Genomic DNA, 18,302 nt, shown 5'->3' with positions numbered 1-18,302 from the left:
TTAGTTTATTTAGTATTTTCAAGTAATAAAATATTTACGTCCGTGAGTTTATTCTCATAGTCCAACCTTGTTTCTTTCTAGTAGTCCCCCGACTATCAGCCGCAAAGCTTCCACACGCTCGCGGATTTTTCCCAGGCTCAGAAGAGCCTATCCTTCTCCACCGTGACTCTCAGCAACCCCTCCCTAGGGACGTCCTGCTGTAGCAAATCCACCTTGCTGCTTGCTAGAGCAAAGCAGCCAAATGGAGGAGCCAATTAGCACGTGCGACTCTCATCTCTGCTCTAGCTTTTGGGATCTGTGCTCCAGCCGTCATGGATGGGAATGCCAAGTAAGAAAGCCACTGTTCTGTGTGTTTACGCCAACTGCACCAGCGTTTCCAGTAACAACTTCTGCAGGGCCTGCTGGTTGGACTGGCTCCAGCCACTTATGAGTTGTGCAAAGCCTTGCCCTGTCTGTCTGTCTGTCTGTCTGAGCTCCTCGGCACCCAGCAGTCAGGGATGGGGAACAAGGAGAACGTGAGGAGCAGCAGTCTACTCCTCTCCTTTCTTTTGAGCAGGACCCATTTCAAGAGGAATCATCCCTTTCCCCCTCTCTTTTCTTTGTATTCGTGCTTTGATCTGAGTGGATGGATGGAAATTCATGTATGTCATCTGATGGTTCACATTGCCTGGATTGGAGATATCTGAGTAGTTATGAACTTGGACCCTGACTTTGCCTCGGGTGGTTCTCCATCCCCTCTTCTGCCCCCAAGGTCGCTTATGATGACAAAGGATGGCACCTGGATCCCTGTGGAAGTCATCAGTCTGGAGAAAGGAGAGACCATCTGACTCATCCCCAAAGGGGAGAGGGACCTCAGCTGGAAAGATGTGCACAGTCTGTTCCTGGGGAAGTGGTTAAAGACTAGAGGGGATATGTGAATAACTCTCCTTTTTCCAACTATGGACATGCACTGTCCCAAATGGCTTTTCATGGTTGTCCCAGGAAGGCACTCAATGTAAAACTGCTCATGATGTTGGACATGTCCACCCTCTTCCCAACATAGCTGAAGGGGACCTTATCGATACCTTTCTCCCAGATGCAATGGAATGCTATGGAAACCATTAATCCTGGTGTCAGCCAGAGCCTATGGAGAAACTTGTAGTTAATAGCCTCCAAGAGCCAGGGAGTGGACTGAGGAGATACAGACCTGCACGGAGGAGAGCTCGTTTCCTCTTCCCTTTCTGTGGCACAGCAGCCAGCTGGCTCAGCAGGTCTGAGTTAGATCAGTGGCAGAACCAGCCTCTGAATTTGAAGGCTGTCCCCTCCCTCCTGAGCAAGAGCTTCCCTTGTTACTTAGTTATGTGTCTGTAGCTGCCCCACGGCCCTGTGGATACGTGGAGCTTGATGGGGACATGTGCTCTCCTGGAGCTTTGGCTGTGGGTTGTACGGTCCAGCCATGGCTGGCTAAAGCTGGGGACAATGGTGGCTGGTGGGATCCCCTGTGCTCTACTACTTCTGTGCTTGTGAATTTCCCCCAGTGAACCCAAGTTTATATCTGAACCAGGGTGCCAAGGTGCATGTCCTTTGCATGGCAGTGCTAAAATCATTGCTGCTACCCTCTCATACCAATCCTACTCTAATCTCTGCCCTTTCGTGACTGTGAGTTCCAGTGTTGAATGGGTATAGAATCCATCAAGGCAGCTGCTAACAATTTCTGAGTGCTACTACAGATTGGGCTCTGTGCTAAGAGTTTTATATGTATTAACTTATGCAGATAGGTGCAACCATCTTTTCTTTTCTATGCATTTCATGTTTTTTTTTTTTTTTTTTTTTTTTAGAAAAGGAAATAGACCTATAAATGGTGAGACTAGGATTTAAACATAGGCAGTTTGCTTTTAGAACCTGTGCCATTAAACTCTGTGCTGAGGATTTGCAGGTGGGTGGAGGGAGAGTTCGGGGGTAAAAAAGAATTTTGTCATCTTTAAGAACAGTACTTACAGTCCAAGATGGCTGCACTGTTTTCTGACCCCATGTTTCAGAATCTGGGCACAGGCAGCAGGAGAGGGAGAAGTGTCTCTTAACTTTCTCTTGACCCATGTTTACTTGCTTCTCACACACGACAGAGCCCCTGGCAGCCACTGGTTGTGCCCTCACGATGCACCCTGTGGGTCTTGTATCTGATATCATTGCTTCCGAGATTTCAGCAGTAGGTCAGCTGCAAGTCCTACGCTTTCAGAGGTAGGATTTCAAAATTTGTTTGCTTGCTTTATCTGTGTTCCTAGATATATAAATGGGAAGTGGGGTGGGATGAATCCTTCAGAGGGACTTGCCATGCTCCCCCTGGAGGCTGCCGAGCTGCAGCCTCCATTGCCCACAGTCCCTTGCAGCTCGGCTCTGGCTGGCGGCCTGGCTTCCCCCCAGCGGACCGCCCGTGAGGCTTGGAAGGAGAGGAGGGGCTGCATTTCCACTGCTTCTGCATGACTGTGGGTGTGTTGGGTTTTCCTGTGACAGCTGCAGCAGAGGTCCCAGTGTCGGGGAGGCAAGGCAGTCAGAGCAGGCAATGGGGTGGCTCTGGTGACAGCTGAGACAGTGGCCTCCTCATACCCTGGCTTCTTGACCATGACTGAGGCAGCAGCTTGTCCTTTGAGAGTTGTTCCCAGAAGCTCAGCTCTGAGCCTGCCCCACCAGCCCTTTCACCAGCTTTGTAAGGACCTAAGTCACTGTATTAAGTCCCTTTCACATGAACTAGGTAGAGTGTTTCATGTTATTTGCAACTGAACCCTGCTGATACAATAGGTTTTTGTTGTTGCTGATATTTAGTGAGAGTTTTTTTAAAAAATAATTTTTTCAGATTGAGCTCATGCTAAGCTAAATCCTCAGATTTCTTTCCCCATGAATGTTCTTATGGCAGGCACCCCCCATTCTGGGTGTGTGTGATCACCTGAAGTCACCTGCACTGGGCCCATCAGCACAGCAGGTGAGGGCCTTTTGAATTATAGTCTCAAAATTACGGGAATCACATTGCTCCTACTGCCAAAACCTTGTCCCAGGGCTCCAGGATGCTTTCTCCAACTGGGTTCCTGCCAAGGGTTTTCCTGGCTTGTTTTCTGCTCCTGGAAAGGAACAGCCTGTCCTCTAGTGCTCTGCTCTGCCAGGGAGCCCATCAGTATATCTACCTTCCTCTCTGTGTCTCTTAGGGGACCTCCGGGTTACTGGCTCTGACACCGTTCTCCTCCCCCTCCCTTAGGGCAAGTGTCCATGCTTTGCCAGGGGTTGCCTGGAGAGCCTTTCACAGCAGTGTGTGAGCAGGACCACTAGGTACAGTCTGAGTACATTTTCCTTGAGAATTCTTCTTAGAAGCATGTCTGCCCCAACTTCTCCAATACTCAGACCTTCCAATGGAGGGTGTATGGGAAGTTTCACTCTCATTGTAGTTCTCAAACTACAGCTTATGACCCTTTCACAGGATACAAGATTGATTTAGGGAGTTGTCCAGCACTGAATATATAGAACAGAAGTTCATTGTGAGTACGAATGGTGAGTACTGTCTTGAGCATCTTTTGCTAGTTGCAGGCAGGTGTACGTGTGGATCGGTCAGGGTTCCTCCATATGTATACATATATATATCTCCAGCAATCCCTTGGACAACATGGGTTTGAACTGCACGGGTCTATTTATGCATGGGTTTTTTTTTCCAATAAATATGTTGAAAAGTTTGTGGTTAGATATTTCATTGATTGTGTGACATACCTAACCAAACAGTTAAGTAGCCTACCCAGCAGTAGGCTATTAGTAGGCTAATAGTGCAATGTGGTGTAACCTCAACCCCAGAGAAAGTGCAGCACATTTTAATACTAGTTAAGTAATTAAGTTTGGGGGAGTCAAAAGTTATACTGGATTTTTGACTGCACAGCGAGGGAAGTGGTCAAGGCCCCTAACCCCTGAGTTGTTCAAGGGTCAACTGTATCAACTGTGTATACAGGAGTGTGTGTGTGTGTGTGTGTGTGTGTGTGTGTATTTTTTTTTTTAAAAGATTTATTGCAAGGAATAGTGTATCTGATGCGGGGGGCTGGCCAGGCAGGCAAGTCAGAAATCCTTTGGGCAGGAAGGTCAGCTAAAGCTCTCAGGCACAAGTTGATGTTGCTGTCCCCAGGTAGGATTTCTTCTTCAGGGAAGCCTCAGTTCTACTCTTAAGACCTTTCAACTGATTAAACTAGGCCTCCTCGCCCCCCATGTCTAGGATAATCTTCTGTACTTAGAGTCAACTGATTGTAGACTTTAATCGCATCCACAGAATACCTTCACAGGGACACCTTGCTTAGTGTCTGAATCACTGGGGACTGTAGCCTCGCCAAGGTGACACATAAAACTGATGATTGCAATTGATTGCAATTAAAAATGAATTTCTGACTGTAAAATGTCATTTGAAGAACTTAGGGGAAGATCATTACCTTCTGTTTGTTTTGGGGACAGACACCCTCAGACCCACCTTTTGTCACTCACTCATTGTCATTGTAGTTCTCAAACTATAGCTTATGACCCTTTCATAGGATACAAAATTGATTTAGAGAGTTGTCCAGCACTGTGTATATAGAACAGAAGTTCATTGTGAATAGGAAGGGTAAGTACTTGGAGGCTTTTCATGTATTTGGAGAGAAGCAAGCAGGCTGATGTGTATTTCATTTATTACTGATATTTCAGCTTCCTCCAAGAGCACAAGTCAGCCACACAAAGGGGGCCCCCTGATGCACAGGGACTGGCTCACTGGACTTGGGGCCAACTGGAAATCGGCGGGTGCTCACAGCCAGGCTTTAAGAATGAGCCTAGTTGTGGTGGGTGAACAGAAGGGAGAATCTGCTTCCTGTGTATTCAGGGTAGATCTCAAAATTCCAAGAACCAAAGTCCTACAAAAAGCGATGGGTAGTCCCTGAGTGGAAAAAATCTCATAGTCATACAAAACTTCCCAATCCTGACATGTCAGAAAATGTCTAAGGAATCAATCTGAGTAGAATATAGGGTATTGTTTCCCTTTTGCGGTTTCTCATTCTCTTTCTACAGTCCAGCTTTCCCAAGTTGTTTTATAAAGGAACAGATTACTCATAATTCCCAAGCTGGAGATACTTCTAGAGAAGGAATAAGTGACATCATGGATAAACAGAGAAGTTATAAAGTGTTAATGTATATAATAGGGAAGCCTCATAAGTGGAGGTTCTTCAAATTGTGTGTGTCTTCCTGAGGGAGCAATTCATTCATTCCATAAACATCCATGAGCCATGCAACATTCGAGGTGCTGGCAATATTAAGTTAGCTAAGACAAGACAGTAAGCTGTTAAGAGGAGACAGACAGCACTATGGATTGAATGTTTGTGTTCTCCCCAAATTCACGGGTTAAAGCCTAATCTTCAAAGTGAGATTAGGCGGTGGAGCCTTTGGAAGGTGATTAGGTCATGAGGGCAGAACCCTCTTGAATGAGGTTAGTGCCCTTATAGAAGAGGCCCCAGATAGCTGCCTCACCTCCCCCACCATGTGAGGACACAGCAGAAGGCATCAGCTGTGAATGAGGAAGCCTCACCAGACTCTCAGTCTGCTGGCGCCTTAATCTTGAACTTCCCAGCCTCCAGAACTGTGAGCAACACATTTCTATTGTTTAGAAGCCACCAAGTCTATGGTCTTTTGTTATAGCTGCTTGAACAGACTAAGTGCTGTGGTTTGGATGTCTCCCCAAGCTCATGTTAGAACTTAACCCCCATACAGTGGTGAGAGTGGGGCCTTTAAGAGGTGATTGGGTAGTGAGGACTGTGCCCTCATAAATGGATCGATCCATTCATGGAGTAATGGGTTGATGGTTTAATGGATGGTTACAGGTGTGGTTGTGATGGCGTTATAAGGAGAGCAAGTGAGAAGGTTAGCTCTCTTGCTCAGGCCATTCCCTTGCCAGGTGATACCCTGAGTTACTGTGGAGTCATCACCCAGAAGACGACCCTCACCAGATGTGTTCCCTGGACTTTGGACTTCCCAGCCTCTGAAACTGTAAAAAATACATTTCATTCCTTTATAAATTTACTCAGATTCAGGTATTCCATTATGAACAACAGAAATGGATTATGACACTAAGACAGCAAGACCGGGTTGGCAGTTCAGTGAAGTGAGAGCCCTGAGGAGGAAAGCACATGCCAGGCTGGGCAGGAAAGGCATGAAATGGTGATAGCCTACTACGCACCAGGAGCTGTAGTGGGCACTGGGAACTGAGTGGCAAGCACCACGGAGATGGAGCTTAGGGTCTCGGTGGGGAGACAGATGTTAATCAGTCACCCCCATAAATGGAAGATCTTCTGCATGTGTGCTGTGCAGTTGAGGCACCCCCATCATGAGGTCATGCATTGTGTTCAGCAGGTGCACTGTGCCATGGTTCAGGTTTCCTGTGGAATTCCCACTCTGGAGGATCTACTTGCCTCCCCAGCAACTAACATGGATGACTGAGCTTCTTCTTTCAAAGGCCCACCAGTGGGGTAAGAATCTTATCTGAGGAAGTGACATTCCCAAGTAAGGTCACTATGTTAAAGAAACTGCTCAAGTTCTCTTGTGGTCAGATTCCCTGTTGACCAACTTGGCTTAATCGATGAAGTTTGTGTGAACTGTTTCTTTCAGTTTTTGAAGCAAACCACCAATATTTTTCTTCTTTATCTCTCCAAAGAGCTTTCTTGGCCCATTGCATCTGAATACTTATTAGTTTTTCCTTCTCGATCCCCTGCTGTCCCAAACTGTCCTATTTATAACTTTCAGCTGTTGGCAGGTCTACAGTGCTGGCCTTTGGGGAGACGTATGAAGGTCGGGATGCTTGTGAGTTGTCTGGGAACACAGGCTGGGGCGATGTAGACACCCAGGCGAGTCTTTTCTCTCAGAATTTATGATGAAAAATTGGATTCCAAGAGCCAGGGGATGGACACCAGCCCTGTGTTTGTAATTTGCGGGAAGACAGGGAAGGCACATTCCTCTCAGGCCGGAACTGGCTGAATCCAGCTTTTTGACTCACAAATTAGTCAGTAACTCTCTAGCAAAAATTAGAAATAGTGGTTTCAGTTACAAATTGCCTCTGTTAAAGTAACTTTTTTTTTTTTAAACACAAAGTGGAATATTTGGGGCAGAATTTAAATGAGGGTTCTGACCAGAGAATGTTTTCTGGACAGAAGGTACAACTTTAGTTGGGTCATTTTATGGCATGGAAATGACTCTGGTGAGAAATGTGCCTGGAGGAGGTTCCTGGAGGTGGGGATGGGTGGACTCTTTGGGCAAGCTTTAGGTTTAAACCATTCACACTGGGCCCACCCTGATATGTGTAAATAATTCCAAGATGACCTCTGATTTGGTCTCAGGCATTCAGAAAGGTCTGCTTTCCAAAGGCTTTTACCTGCTCATTGTCAAGGCTTGAAATAAACACCATTTGAAAACTCCCTTCCAAAATCTGATTTGCCTCATTCTGAAGAGCTGCTGCTGAAGTCTTTCCTTTTAACTCCTTCACCCCCAATTCTATCTATCAATTCATTTTGGATCATGATTCTTTTTGGACCATAAATGAAAAGATCCTGCTATAGCAATGTTATCCTAACATCTCCTGGGCTTTTTTTTTTTTTTTTTTTTCTCCCCATTACTGTTTTTGGGATTTATGACTATTCGATTTTTCACTTCATGGAGGCTCAGATGAAAATGTGTTTCTGATGCTCAGTATCTTGGCCTGTGAGAAGCATGTGGGAGGCCTTCTTCCCCTAAATTTGTTTCAGGCTTTAGCATGTCAGAACTAGTTGTAGTCAAAGCAGCAGAGCCCCAAACCTTCTGTTGACACATTTGCCAGAGGAGCTCACATGCTTCAGAGCAGCCTCGGCCCGTGGGTGGTTAAACAGCTAGAGTTTGACTGGAGGCCGAAATACTGTACCCAAAAAGCCTTGTTGAAGTGTATCTGTGTTAACTGGCAGGGAAGTGGGACATTTTTGTCACCAGTCACGTGGCGTTCTTGAGTGAACAAGCGAACATTATTATCCCTCTCCAGGGCTCGTTATTCACGGAGCCTGGGAAGCCCTAGCCTGGGAGTCACAGCACGTATTTCTCTCTTTTCTCCTGCAGGGCAGGGTCTGTGTGGGAGACCTATCTTCAGTGTCCAGGCCAGTGAGTGGCCATCAGTTGGCATCAACAGACGGCTGTAGAATGACTGAGTGAGTAAATGATCCGTCCCTGGCCTGTGGGGTCAATGTTGCTGTTATGGTGTTTACTTCACTTGGGACTTTTCCAAAATTGGGAGGTTCTGGGTGGGCTGTCAGGGGCTGGGCCGGGCTGTGAGGGGCAGAACAATGCTGGCCATTTCAGCCTGACTTCTCGGAGCCTGTGTTCCCTTATTTGTAAAAAGATCCACTAGGAGAAGAGAGTTTCCAAGAATCCTAGCACAGTGAGTTCTTCAAAGAACTCACCGGCTGTCTCATGTCTTTTTCATAATATTCCTGTGAAGCAGAGAGAGAGAAGGGAAATGAGCTGTCTGTGCCATGTGGTGGATGTATACGAGGTGGTGGTGGCACTGGCGGCTGAAACTCCAGTCCAGTGACCACCAGCCCTCCCAGGCCAGCCTCCCTCCACATCAGCAATTATGTTATAATGCCCTGTCTGCTCTCCTGAAAGGAAATTCATAGTTTATACCACCTACCTACCTATATAATTAAAATAATATGGCTTTCACTGTCGAATAAAGGAGAAATAACAGGAAATATTTTATAAGAAAATATTTTGTATTTAATAATGAAATAGAAGACTTGGTGAATACCTTTGGATTTATGGGCTGTAATATAATATTCAACTAAATAATTTTGAAACTTTAGCAATATATGACCTTTTCAAATAAGGGCTAAGTATATCTATTTGTACATAGTCATGGGGATATTGAGAATGGGGTAGCTTCAGATATAGATCTGTGAAGGTGTGTTTATCAACAACCGGGATACCATTGCTGCAGGTGATAGGATTGTCAAAAATGAACAACTCTTGGAAAAGTTTTTAACAAAACAAAGAACCAGTTTTCATAGTAATTGCATTCCTGGAAAACTCAATCTATATAAAATAATTACCTTGGTTATATATCTAAACCAGAGTTAGGATTTCAGCTCAGATACCATAAGCAGATTTTTCACCTATGTGATGTCTGTAAGTACACTTGGAAGTTGTGCAGAACAGTCCATGCATTGAGACATCTGACATCCTTGTCTCCTGGCTACTAAATGCCAGTAGCACTTCATCCCCTGCCATCCTTATGACAATGAAAAACTCCCACATTTCTAGCATGTTTTGCATTAGAGTTTCTGCCCTCCATGAGAACAATTACTTTGAATGGGCACACAAAGCATTTACAGAGGATTGATTATGGGTTCAGGATCATGTAGAACAGAAAAAGATAATCTTTGAGAGCGAGAAAGTAGGTAAAAGGGATAATACGGAGTGAGGGGGCAAATGATGAATATTTTATTGACATTACTAATATTAATTAGAATGCTTTGGGATGCAAGTAAAGAAAATTCCTTTAGAGCTGATTTAAACAATAAGGAAAGGTATCATGGTGACTTTATATAACAGGAAGGGAGAGGTGCAGAGTGCGGGCAACCACGAGGTGGTTCAGTGCAGTGAGTGCAGACTCTGGGCCCAGACTAGCTGGGTTTGCACCCTAGACCACCATTTACTAGCTAGTTGTATTGTCTTGGGCAAGTTACCTAACTTTTCTCTGTTTCAGTTCTACCATCTGCAAAATGGGGGTAGCCGTGTAACCACTTCATAGCACTAAGTGATTCAATATAAAAGTAAAAATACTTCAGAACAGTGCTTGATAACTAAGGTTAACTATTATTATTATCATCATCTCCTCTTCCTCTTCCTCCTCCTCTTTCGTTCATCTCATCAAAGATAATTTGGCTGTTTAGAATCACCTGACTTCAGTTTAATAAGACCCTGAGCAGAGAATCCAAACACATTAAACCTGGAATTCGGACTTACAGAAAGTGAGAGATAATATATTTGTTGTTTTAAACTGCTAAGCTTGTGATAATTTGTTATATAGCAATAGAAAATAAAAATGGCATCATCCTAAGGCAATTTCTTTCGGTGTTTGTACGAGGCTTCCAGGAGTAGTTGGTGCCAAATGCATCTCCAGTGAGAGAGGGACCACCTTGTCTTCTTGATTTTCCTTAAGGGCTGGGAAACTTCCCCCAAAGTCCCCATAAAACTTCCTCTTATTTCTCATTGGCCGAAAGAATTGGGTCTTGTGTTTGCTCCTAAAGCCATTGCTGGAGATGGGACTTGGTTGCCATGGTTTGTTACACAATGTTAACTTTTAAAATGAGACAAGTAAAAATATACTTGAAAAGGAAAAATGTTGGCAGTGAAGACATAAGATAAAAAACTGTCAAATATTTAAATCTCTGCATATTCCTCATTCCCCTTAGTGGCCTACTTCCAAGCATATACAATGTACCAAAATCCCAATGAAATCTGGATCCTTGGAGTGAATGGGATTTAGGAATTTAAGATGTTTAGAAAGTCTAACAACTGGTTGTGTTTGGACTGTGAGGAAAGAGAGGAATCCAGGTTCCTGGCCTCGGCTTTGGGTATGGAGAGTTTTGAGGCACTTACAAGATTACAAGATAAAATGTTTGGTGGACATTTTGGAAATATGAGTCATGAACTCAGCAGTGAATGCCAGTGATTGACTTGGGTCCCTTTGGGACTCCCTTCTAAGTGATATTTTTTCTTCCACCAAGCTTCCAGTGGGTAAGTGCTTGGCTCTAAGGCTTGGCAGCTCTTGGGTAAGAGTGTGTCCTCCATTTGTAAGGCTGTCTAACAGCAGATTTATCTATCTGGATTTATATTTTTACCCAGAATAAAGCTATTCAATAATTCTACAGCAGCTAACATTTTCATCTATTTCACACCTGCCCTTAGTTCTTTTTTTAAAACAAACACACAGAAAAAACAGATTTATTTTAAAAGCTGCCTCTCAAAAATGAAAACAAAAAACCCCCAAACAACCAACTTGAATAGACATTTCTCCAAAGATATACAAATGTCCAAAAAGCACACAAAAGATGCTTCACATCATAATCATTAGGGAAATGTAAATCATAAACACAATATCAAAAAATCATGTTGTATACCTTAAATATGTACAATCAAAAACAAAACCAAACCAAAAAACCCACAATGAAATACAACTTCACAGTCATTATGACCACTACTATCTTTCTTTTTATTTAATTAAAAAAATTATTTATTATTATTATTTTACCTTCAAAGATGTTGTTTTGGAGCAGTGGGAGGGGCAGGTGGGAGGGGGGTAGGGAAATGAAGGTGGAGGTGGGGGGCGGGGCTGGCCTGACTGCAGAGGGTGTTGGGGCATGGCTGAGGCCCTCATACCCTTCCCACCCCAGCTCAGGAGTTCGGGGGGCTTCCTGTCCTTCTAGGTTTTATAGGTGTTCTCTGGTGGTGTTAGAACTTTACTGGTTAATATTAGAACTTTGTCTCTGATCTGTGGGTTTTTGTGTTTTCTTTCACTTCTATGTTGGATTATTAGCTACCCCACCACTTAAACTCTACACTGGAGCTACTCTGTTGTCCTTTGCTTACTTCTAAAGTGGGAGAACTTCCTGTGGGGACCAGCACTTGAGTCCTGTGGTTGAGCTAAAATGCTGTTTTGCTGCTGATTCCCTGGAGAAGGCTTTTTGTGCAGCTCAGGTTTTAATTGTTGATCTTTTAAGCACTTCTGGGTCTTGTGAGGTCTGGTACACCTGGGTGGTGTGGAAACTCTGGCCTGGGCCTGAGTATTTTCAGCAAACTGCATCCACTGCAGATCTATATACTCCTGACTAGTCTCCACTGAGTGGAGCTGTGCTGATTGAGGGTCAGATCAGCTGTCCATGCTGTGCCCCAGTGTTCCCCTGGTGGGCCTGTCTCCCCCACTGTCCACACTCCAAACACTTCCCATGGAATGGTCTGTGTGCTGGTCCCTTGCAGGGACTCACCAGCCTCTGAGTGGCTCCTTTTTTTAGTTGTCTGTGGTCCCTCACTCCTGTGTGGGTCCATGGGAACCCTGTCAGTGGTCTTGCTGGCCTCGGGGCCACCAAGGCCCTCTTCTCCCCTGTAGCCTCCAAGCAACTTCATATGAAGGGCACAGCTGCAGCTTTTGCCAGCTCCTGCTCCATGTGCTCATTAGGGCCAGCCTTGAAATGGCCGGGGCTTGAAACAATTGGAGCAGTCCTTTCTTTCTCTCATTGTGGCTTCACCCACCTTCGTGAACTCTGTAGGCCTCTTCTCCTCTTCCCCTGAGCTCTAGTGGCCCCAGATTGGCTGCCATTGCTTTTTTAATAGTTGTAAATTGGTCAATTGTGGGAGAGAGTGACACTGGGGACTGTCTATTCCACCATCTTGATTCTCCCAACTCACTCTGCCCTTAGTTCTATCAACCCGTGTTTTGTGTCTCACTGAGAGCTGGTTTTATTTCTAATAGAGCCAGACAAGGTAGGTGTGACTCAGCTAAGATTCATGAGATCAGGGGTGAATAGGGTATCCATCAGGTCCTGGCAGGGGCGAAATGGCACAAACCAAAAGAGCAGTGGGAAAGATCTGGTGGAAGAACTATTTACATGTGAGCAGTGTTGAGGGGACCAGCTGGGCTTGGTGGAGCACCTTTAGGCTAGCAACTGCAGGGAGCTGTTACCTCCGAGAGACAGAGTGCCAGCTGGGGGAGACTACACAGCCACTACCAGACTGTGGCCCAGCAGGGTGGGAACTGGGGAGGAAATGCCCTGCCCTCTTTTCTTTCACCTCTGATCTTCTGCTTAGGACAGGCTTCAGAGTGATGCCGTCTGTATAGACCGGCCCCCGGGCAGCACAGAAGAGTGGGGAGAGGATCTGGAGGGGCAAACGGAGATTATCCAGCGTAGTTTGTGCAAAACACGTTTGTGCCTAGTCTCCTTGATTTTGATACAGAATGACATTTATAGTCTGTCTATATTTATCATTTATCATCTCTATGTCTTTTTTAAATAGCAGCTTTATTGAGATATAATTCACATACCACAAAATTCACCCCTTTAAAGTGTACAATTCAGCAGTTTTTAGTATATTCACAGTCTGTCTTGAATTCTAAAAAGGAGACAAATAGATTCCATTTGAACCTGGAGACAGAAGGATTCAGTTTAAGGAAGATTTTTCTTTTCTTTTCTTTTCTTTTTTATGTGGTAAAATATATATAACATAAGATTTACCATTTTAACTATTTCTAAATGTACATGAGGAAGATTTTTAAAGTCCTGCTATGTGTTCAAAAGTGCACAGGCAGAGTGGGGAAACAGATGCCACAAGTGACACTGCACTGAAGCAGTGCTACTCTGAGTGCCTGAGCCGAAAGCACAGTTTTAAGATTCCAGTTCCTGGTGGACTGATATGTGGTCCCACCACACATGACTAGTTACAGCTTGGGCCACCTGCACCTCTGCACATGAGTTCGACAATGCCCAAACTGATCTGCACCCTGATCCAGTAGCTGGTTCCCTTGCGCTCATGGTTGGATATTGTGGCAATTTCAAATTGCTACACGGGTTCCAAAATCCTCATTCTCAATTTGTGGTCCAATTAGAACAGGCTGAGGACCAGCACTGGTGCATGAATCACCTTTTAAATAACATTGCACTAGAGGAAACTTCTAGAGAATTAGTACCCCCATGGTTTTCTTCCTGATTCTCTATTTTAATTTTTTTTAATTGAAGCATGACTGTACATAATTTTTGGGGTGCAACATTGACCACCATCACCTGTGTACAGCATGTGCTGATGTAATCAATATGGTTCTCTTTCTTACATGCAGACTCTTTTTTCCCTAGAGGAGTCCCAACTGACTCAGTCACCTCCTGGGCTCAGCTGTGCCTTCTGAACTCTCTACTAAGCCATATTGCCATTGGAGACAAGTCCGGAATCCTGCTGACAGGTGGTTGGCGTGTGGCCAGGAGCCCCACTCCTCTGCAGGGCCAGACCCTCCTGCACAGCCACATGTGGGCTCAGCTCCAGTTTCCTAATCTCCGTGGATACTCATGGATACTCAGACACCTGGCAAAGAAACCAGTCTGGAAACCAAAGGAAGAAGCAGAGCTGGGAGCTTCCGGGCCCTCAGGCAATTGTTAAAGAGAGAATGAGAAATGGTAATAACAGCGGGGACTGGAAAACCTTTATTGAGATGTAGCAGTCAAACCACCTAGTTGTTAAACGACCGTAACTATGTCTTAAATAATCAGTTCAGCTGGTCTCTATTTAACATAATAGTTGCCTATTAAACCTAAATTAAGTACAGAGTTAAATGTCTCTAGGACACGAAAACCCCAAGATGCCTGCCAGGTCCAGAATGAAACCTCTGGCTGGAATGGACTGTGAGTGTGTCCGCCTGGTCTGGGTGTGCTCGGATCTGGATCAAGCGGGAGGGCCAACCCTCTGCCCAGCTGTCTGTGCTTGGAGAATCATGTTTCCCAAGGTTGGGGTGGGATGGAGGACAAGCTTTGGAGTACATTTCAATCCCGATTATATCTCATAAGTTTTTTAGTTTTGTAGACATTCCTGAATACTCCAGAAATATAAAAATGCCTCTAAAAAGCGCTGTGAGGCCTCCATGGCCTGGAATATGCTGGAATGATAGTGAGTTCTGTCCCTCCTGTTTACCCCACTCCCCTGTCATGGAATAGGTCCTCATTCCATGCTCAGACCACAGTAAGAGCCTTCCAGCCTCCCCAACCTCCTTCTAGCCCCCCCAACCTTCTTCTAGCCCATCCTCTATCCTGCCGCTATTCATTTACTCATTCATTCACCCACTCATTTATTCAAGAAATACTTACTGTGTACCTACTATGTGCTAAACACTCAGATAGCAATATAGTGGCAGCAAAAGCAGATCCTGTGGCTTCTATTTTGGTGGAGAGGCAACCATTGCTCAGAGTGGTCTTTCTAAAGGCAACCTGCCTCCTGAGCTCTCAGCCTCCAGGAGTAAAAGGCCCTGTTTATTCCACCATTCTCATCTTCTGTGCCTGCCTTCTTCCTCCCTAGGGGCCAGCCGAGTACACTCAGTGGTGATGCTCCCAGCTCCTCCTAGGGACTCCTGCATAGAAATTCCGTGGAATGATAACTAAAAACGCACATTCTTGGGCTCCTACCCAGACCTATGGAACTGGAAATTTTTTACTGGTTGGGCTGGAGAATCAGCCTTTTAATTTTTAATCAGGTTCTGCAGGCAACTTTGCTGCATGCTAAGGTTGGCAAGTCACCACTGGTTAGTGTTTCCCCAGTGTTTGCCATGGCCAGGCTTTTGTCCCAAGCCTCGCTCTGCCTGGATATGCTATCAGTCCTCTGGATCTGCCTGGGGACTCTCATCTGTCAAGACTCAGCTCAGTGTTATAACTGCAGCAGCTTTTCCTGACCCTACCCCACAGCAGGCATGGTGGTTCCCTTCCAGTGTCCTGTTGTCTCTCTTCAATGCACTTACCTGTGGAGACCTCTGGGGCCTTAAGTCAGTGCAGACCTAAGTCAGTTAGCTGTGCCCTCCAGACTCAGAGTCCCCCAAGGGCTGGCACCTCTCCATATCCCAACCCTTAGAGGGACCATCCCTCTGCCAGCTCTCCCCAGCTTGCTGCAGGGTCAGGCAAGTGCTGCTGCGTAGAGCACAGCCGTTAAGAGAAGCTCCAATCCCACCTCCCAGGTTTCTCTCTAATCTCTCTGGTTCTCTTAATCTCCATCACCAGAGCCTCAGCAGTGCTGGGATTGTTATTTTGGTTTTGAGCACCACCTGATTTTTCCTCTACTGGAGGAGATTGGCAAAGCCAAGTATCCCTCAAAGTACAAGGCAAGCAACAAATTTCATCTCTTTTCTGTAAGGATAGTGCTATGGATTGAATGTTCTCCCAAAGCTCTTTGAAGCTTGACCCCCATTGTAATAGTGCTAAGAACGTAGGAAATCTGATTATGGTATTTGGAAAGTGGGGCCTTTAAGAGGTGATTAGATTGTGAGGACTGTGCCCTCATGAATGGATCAATCCATTCATGGAGTAATTGGATGTGGTTCTGATGGCTTTGTAAGGAGAGCAAATCAGAAGCTTAGCTCTCATTGCAGAATGTGTCCTATGTTCCTGTTTTGAGCACCTGTTTGATTCTAGGAAAGCATTTTGTCACATTAAATTCATGTGATTAAATTGTATTAAAAAAAAAAAAAGGAAGCTTAGCCCTCTCTTGCTCATGCCATTTCTTACCATGGGATACCCTGGTTACCATAGGACCCTGTAGAGAGTTCCCACTCAGAAGAAGGCTCTCACCAGATGGGTTTCCTGTACTGCAGACTTCCCAGACTCCAAAACTGTAAAAAATACATTTTTTTCTTTATAAATTATCCATTTTTAGGTATTCTGTTGTAAACAACAGAAATGGACTAATACAGACTGTTTCATTCAATATGGCAGGAGACCATTCTTGTGGGATGGCTTGGACCAATTAGTCCAAGCTTGGCTTTCTTTGATGAGGTGGAGCTGGAGCTCATCTCTTGCTGCCTGCCAGAAAACATTTCCTAAGAGTGCAGGAATTGCTGTTTCATGTGGACTACCAGACTGTTAAGGATAAGAGCGAGAAATTACAGTGTTCAAGATACAATCAATATTTTGCTTTCCACATTTTAATATACTGAATTCATTTGCTGTATATAATAGACTGTACATGTGTTTTCTTTGTTTTTCCACTTACTCATTTGTCTGGGAAGATCTATTTTGGGGAGTAATTTTTGCTTTATTGAGAAGAAAATGCAATCCATAATGAGAAATTTTCCATCTTCACGCTTGCACTGCACCTGCTGTCATTTTTGGTTCTGCCCCATGACTGAAGAAGGGCTTGCCGGGGGTGGGAGTCACAGCCCCCAATTCAATGTGTGAGCTGAAACCCTGGGTTTTTCTTAGCATTTTGTTATAAATGCTAGGTCCAAAGGCACAATTTTTAGCCCTTATTTTTCTTTAATTTAGCAGGAGATTAAAGTGTAGTTTTTTCAGTCAGACAATTTGGTTTCAGTTTCTAGTTAAACCTCTTACTAGCTTGGTATTCTTGGGCAAATAGCTTAAACCTTCTTTGCTGTGGTTTCCTGAAGGGTAAACTGGGGGATCATGATGTTACCTCCCTGCTAGGATCGCCGTGAGGATTAAACGAGTTGGCGTGTGTTGTAAAGCTCTTAGCACAGGACTTTGTCCTTGGTGGCTATTCTTTTTAGACAACACTGTCTTTGTTAGTCTCCTGTTTATTCCTTCTCAGTGTCCTTTCTTGGCATTTTGTTTCTATCTTCCATTCAAATGTGGGCTTTCCTGAGGGTTCTATCCTTAACCTTTTCTTTCCTCCTTTTTTTTGTGGCTGGCCAGTATGGGGATCTGCACCCTGGACCTTGGTGTTATAACTCCATGCTCTAACCAACTAAGCTAACTGGCCAGCCCCTTCTTCTTCTTACTTAACACACATTTTGGGGGTGACTTACTCCTGTGGTGTCCACTTTCCTTTCCTTGGTTATAACTTGTAAATCTGAGCTTCCAGCCCAGCCTCTTCATTGCAACGTTCAGACCACCTTTGCCAAAGGCCTGCTGGGTATTCCCACGTGGCTGTCTCATGGGCACCTCCACGTCTGAACTCATGTTTTCATCATGGCCCCCTTTCTCCAGCAACATAAAGTCAGCCATCTCTTCATCCCTGGGTGTCTAGTCTCTAGTTCCTTCGCATCTTGGACATTGCCTTTGGACATATGTCAATCAACTCATATCCCTCAATAATAATGATAATATTAAGATATGACATTTAATAATTTTTAAAAAGAAAATCAGATGATAAAATTCTTGTCCTTAAAACCTTTCCTTTGCGTGTATGGTGAAATCAAAACTCTTCATGGTGGCCTACCACATGTCTTATTCTGCCTTCCTTCGTTGGCTGAGCATCAGTAGACCCTCTTGTTGAGCTATCCCAGGTGAAATAAGCACTAAGGTGGAGAAATGACACTTTTCTCCAAAGAACAATGTCTTTCTACCAAAAGGAGAGCTACAAAGTAGCTCGTAACTTAGTATATGATGAGAAATGACTGGTATTCAGAAAGAAAGTTGAGCTCAAAAATGGACGGAGGAGGAGTTCATGGATAACATCAGCACATTATCACAGCTTGATGTTTACCCAGCCAGGAAGTGAGGGGGATTTACAAAATTTCAGTTAATTGCTCTAATCCTTGACCTCGGCGTTAGAAGCCTCTGGTT

General features: G+C 44.7%; 1 long non-coding RNA gene across 5 annotated transcripts in view; it reads left to right on the top strand.

The window, feature by feature from the left end:
- Window positions 1–2,893: 2,893 nt before the first annotated feature.
- LOC134373012 (uncharacterized) overlaps window positions 2,894–18,302 on the top strand; it is a 39,114-nt gene continuing 23,705 nt past the window's right edge. The window contains exons 1-6 of one of the 5 annotated variants that reach the window (XR_010022924.1): window positions 3,230–3,297; window positions 3,446–3,516; window positions 6,370–6,488; window positions 8,098–8,186; window positions 13,868–14,198; window positions 15,783–16,172. This is a non-coding gene — a long non-coding RNA (uncharacterized LOC134373012). Of the gene's footprint in view, window positions 2,957–3,229; window positions 3,298–3,445; window positions 3,517–6,369; window positions 6,489–8,097; window positions 8,187–13,867; window positions 14,382–15,782; window positions 16,173–18,302 lie in introns of those variants that run through there. The other 4 variants (XR_010022923.1, XR_010022925.1, XR_010022922.1 and 1 more) reach the window with 4 other exon arrangements.

Source organism: Cynocephalus volans, chromosome 3 (genome assembly GCF_027409185.1).
Source record: "Cynocephalus volans isolate mCynVol1 chromosome 3, mCynVol1.pri, whole genome shotgun sequence".
NCBI classification, from domain to species: Eukaryota; Metazoa; Chordata; class Mammalia; order Dermoptera; family Cynocephalidae; genus Cynocephalus; species Cynocephalus volans.
Note: the sequence above shows the minus strand (reverse complement) of the source record. Positions and strands in the feature narration are given on the sequence as shown.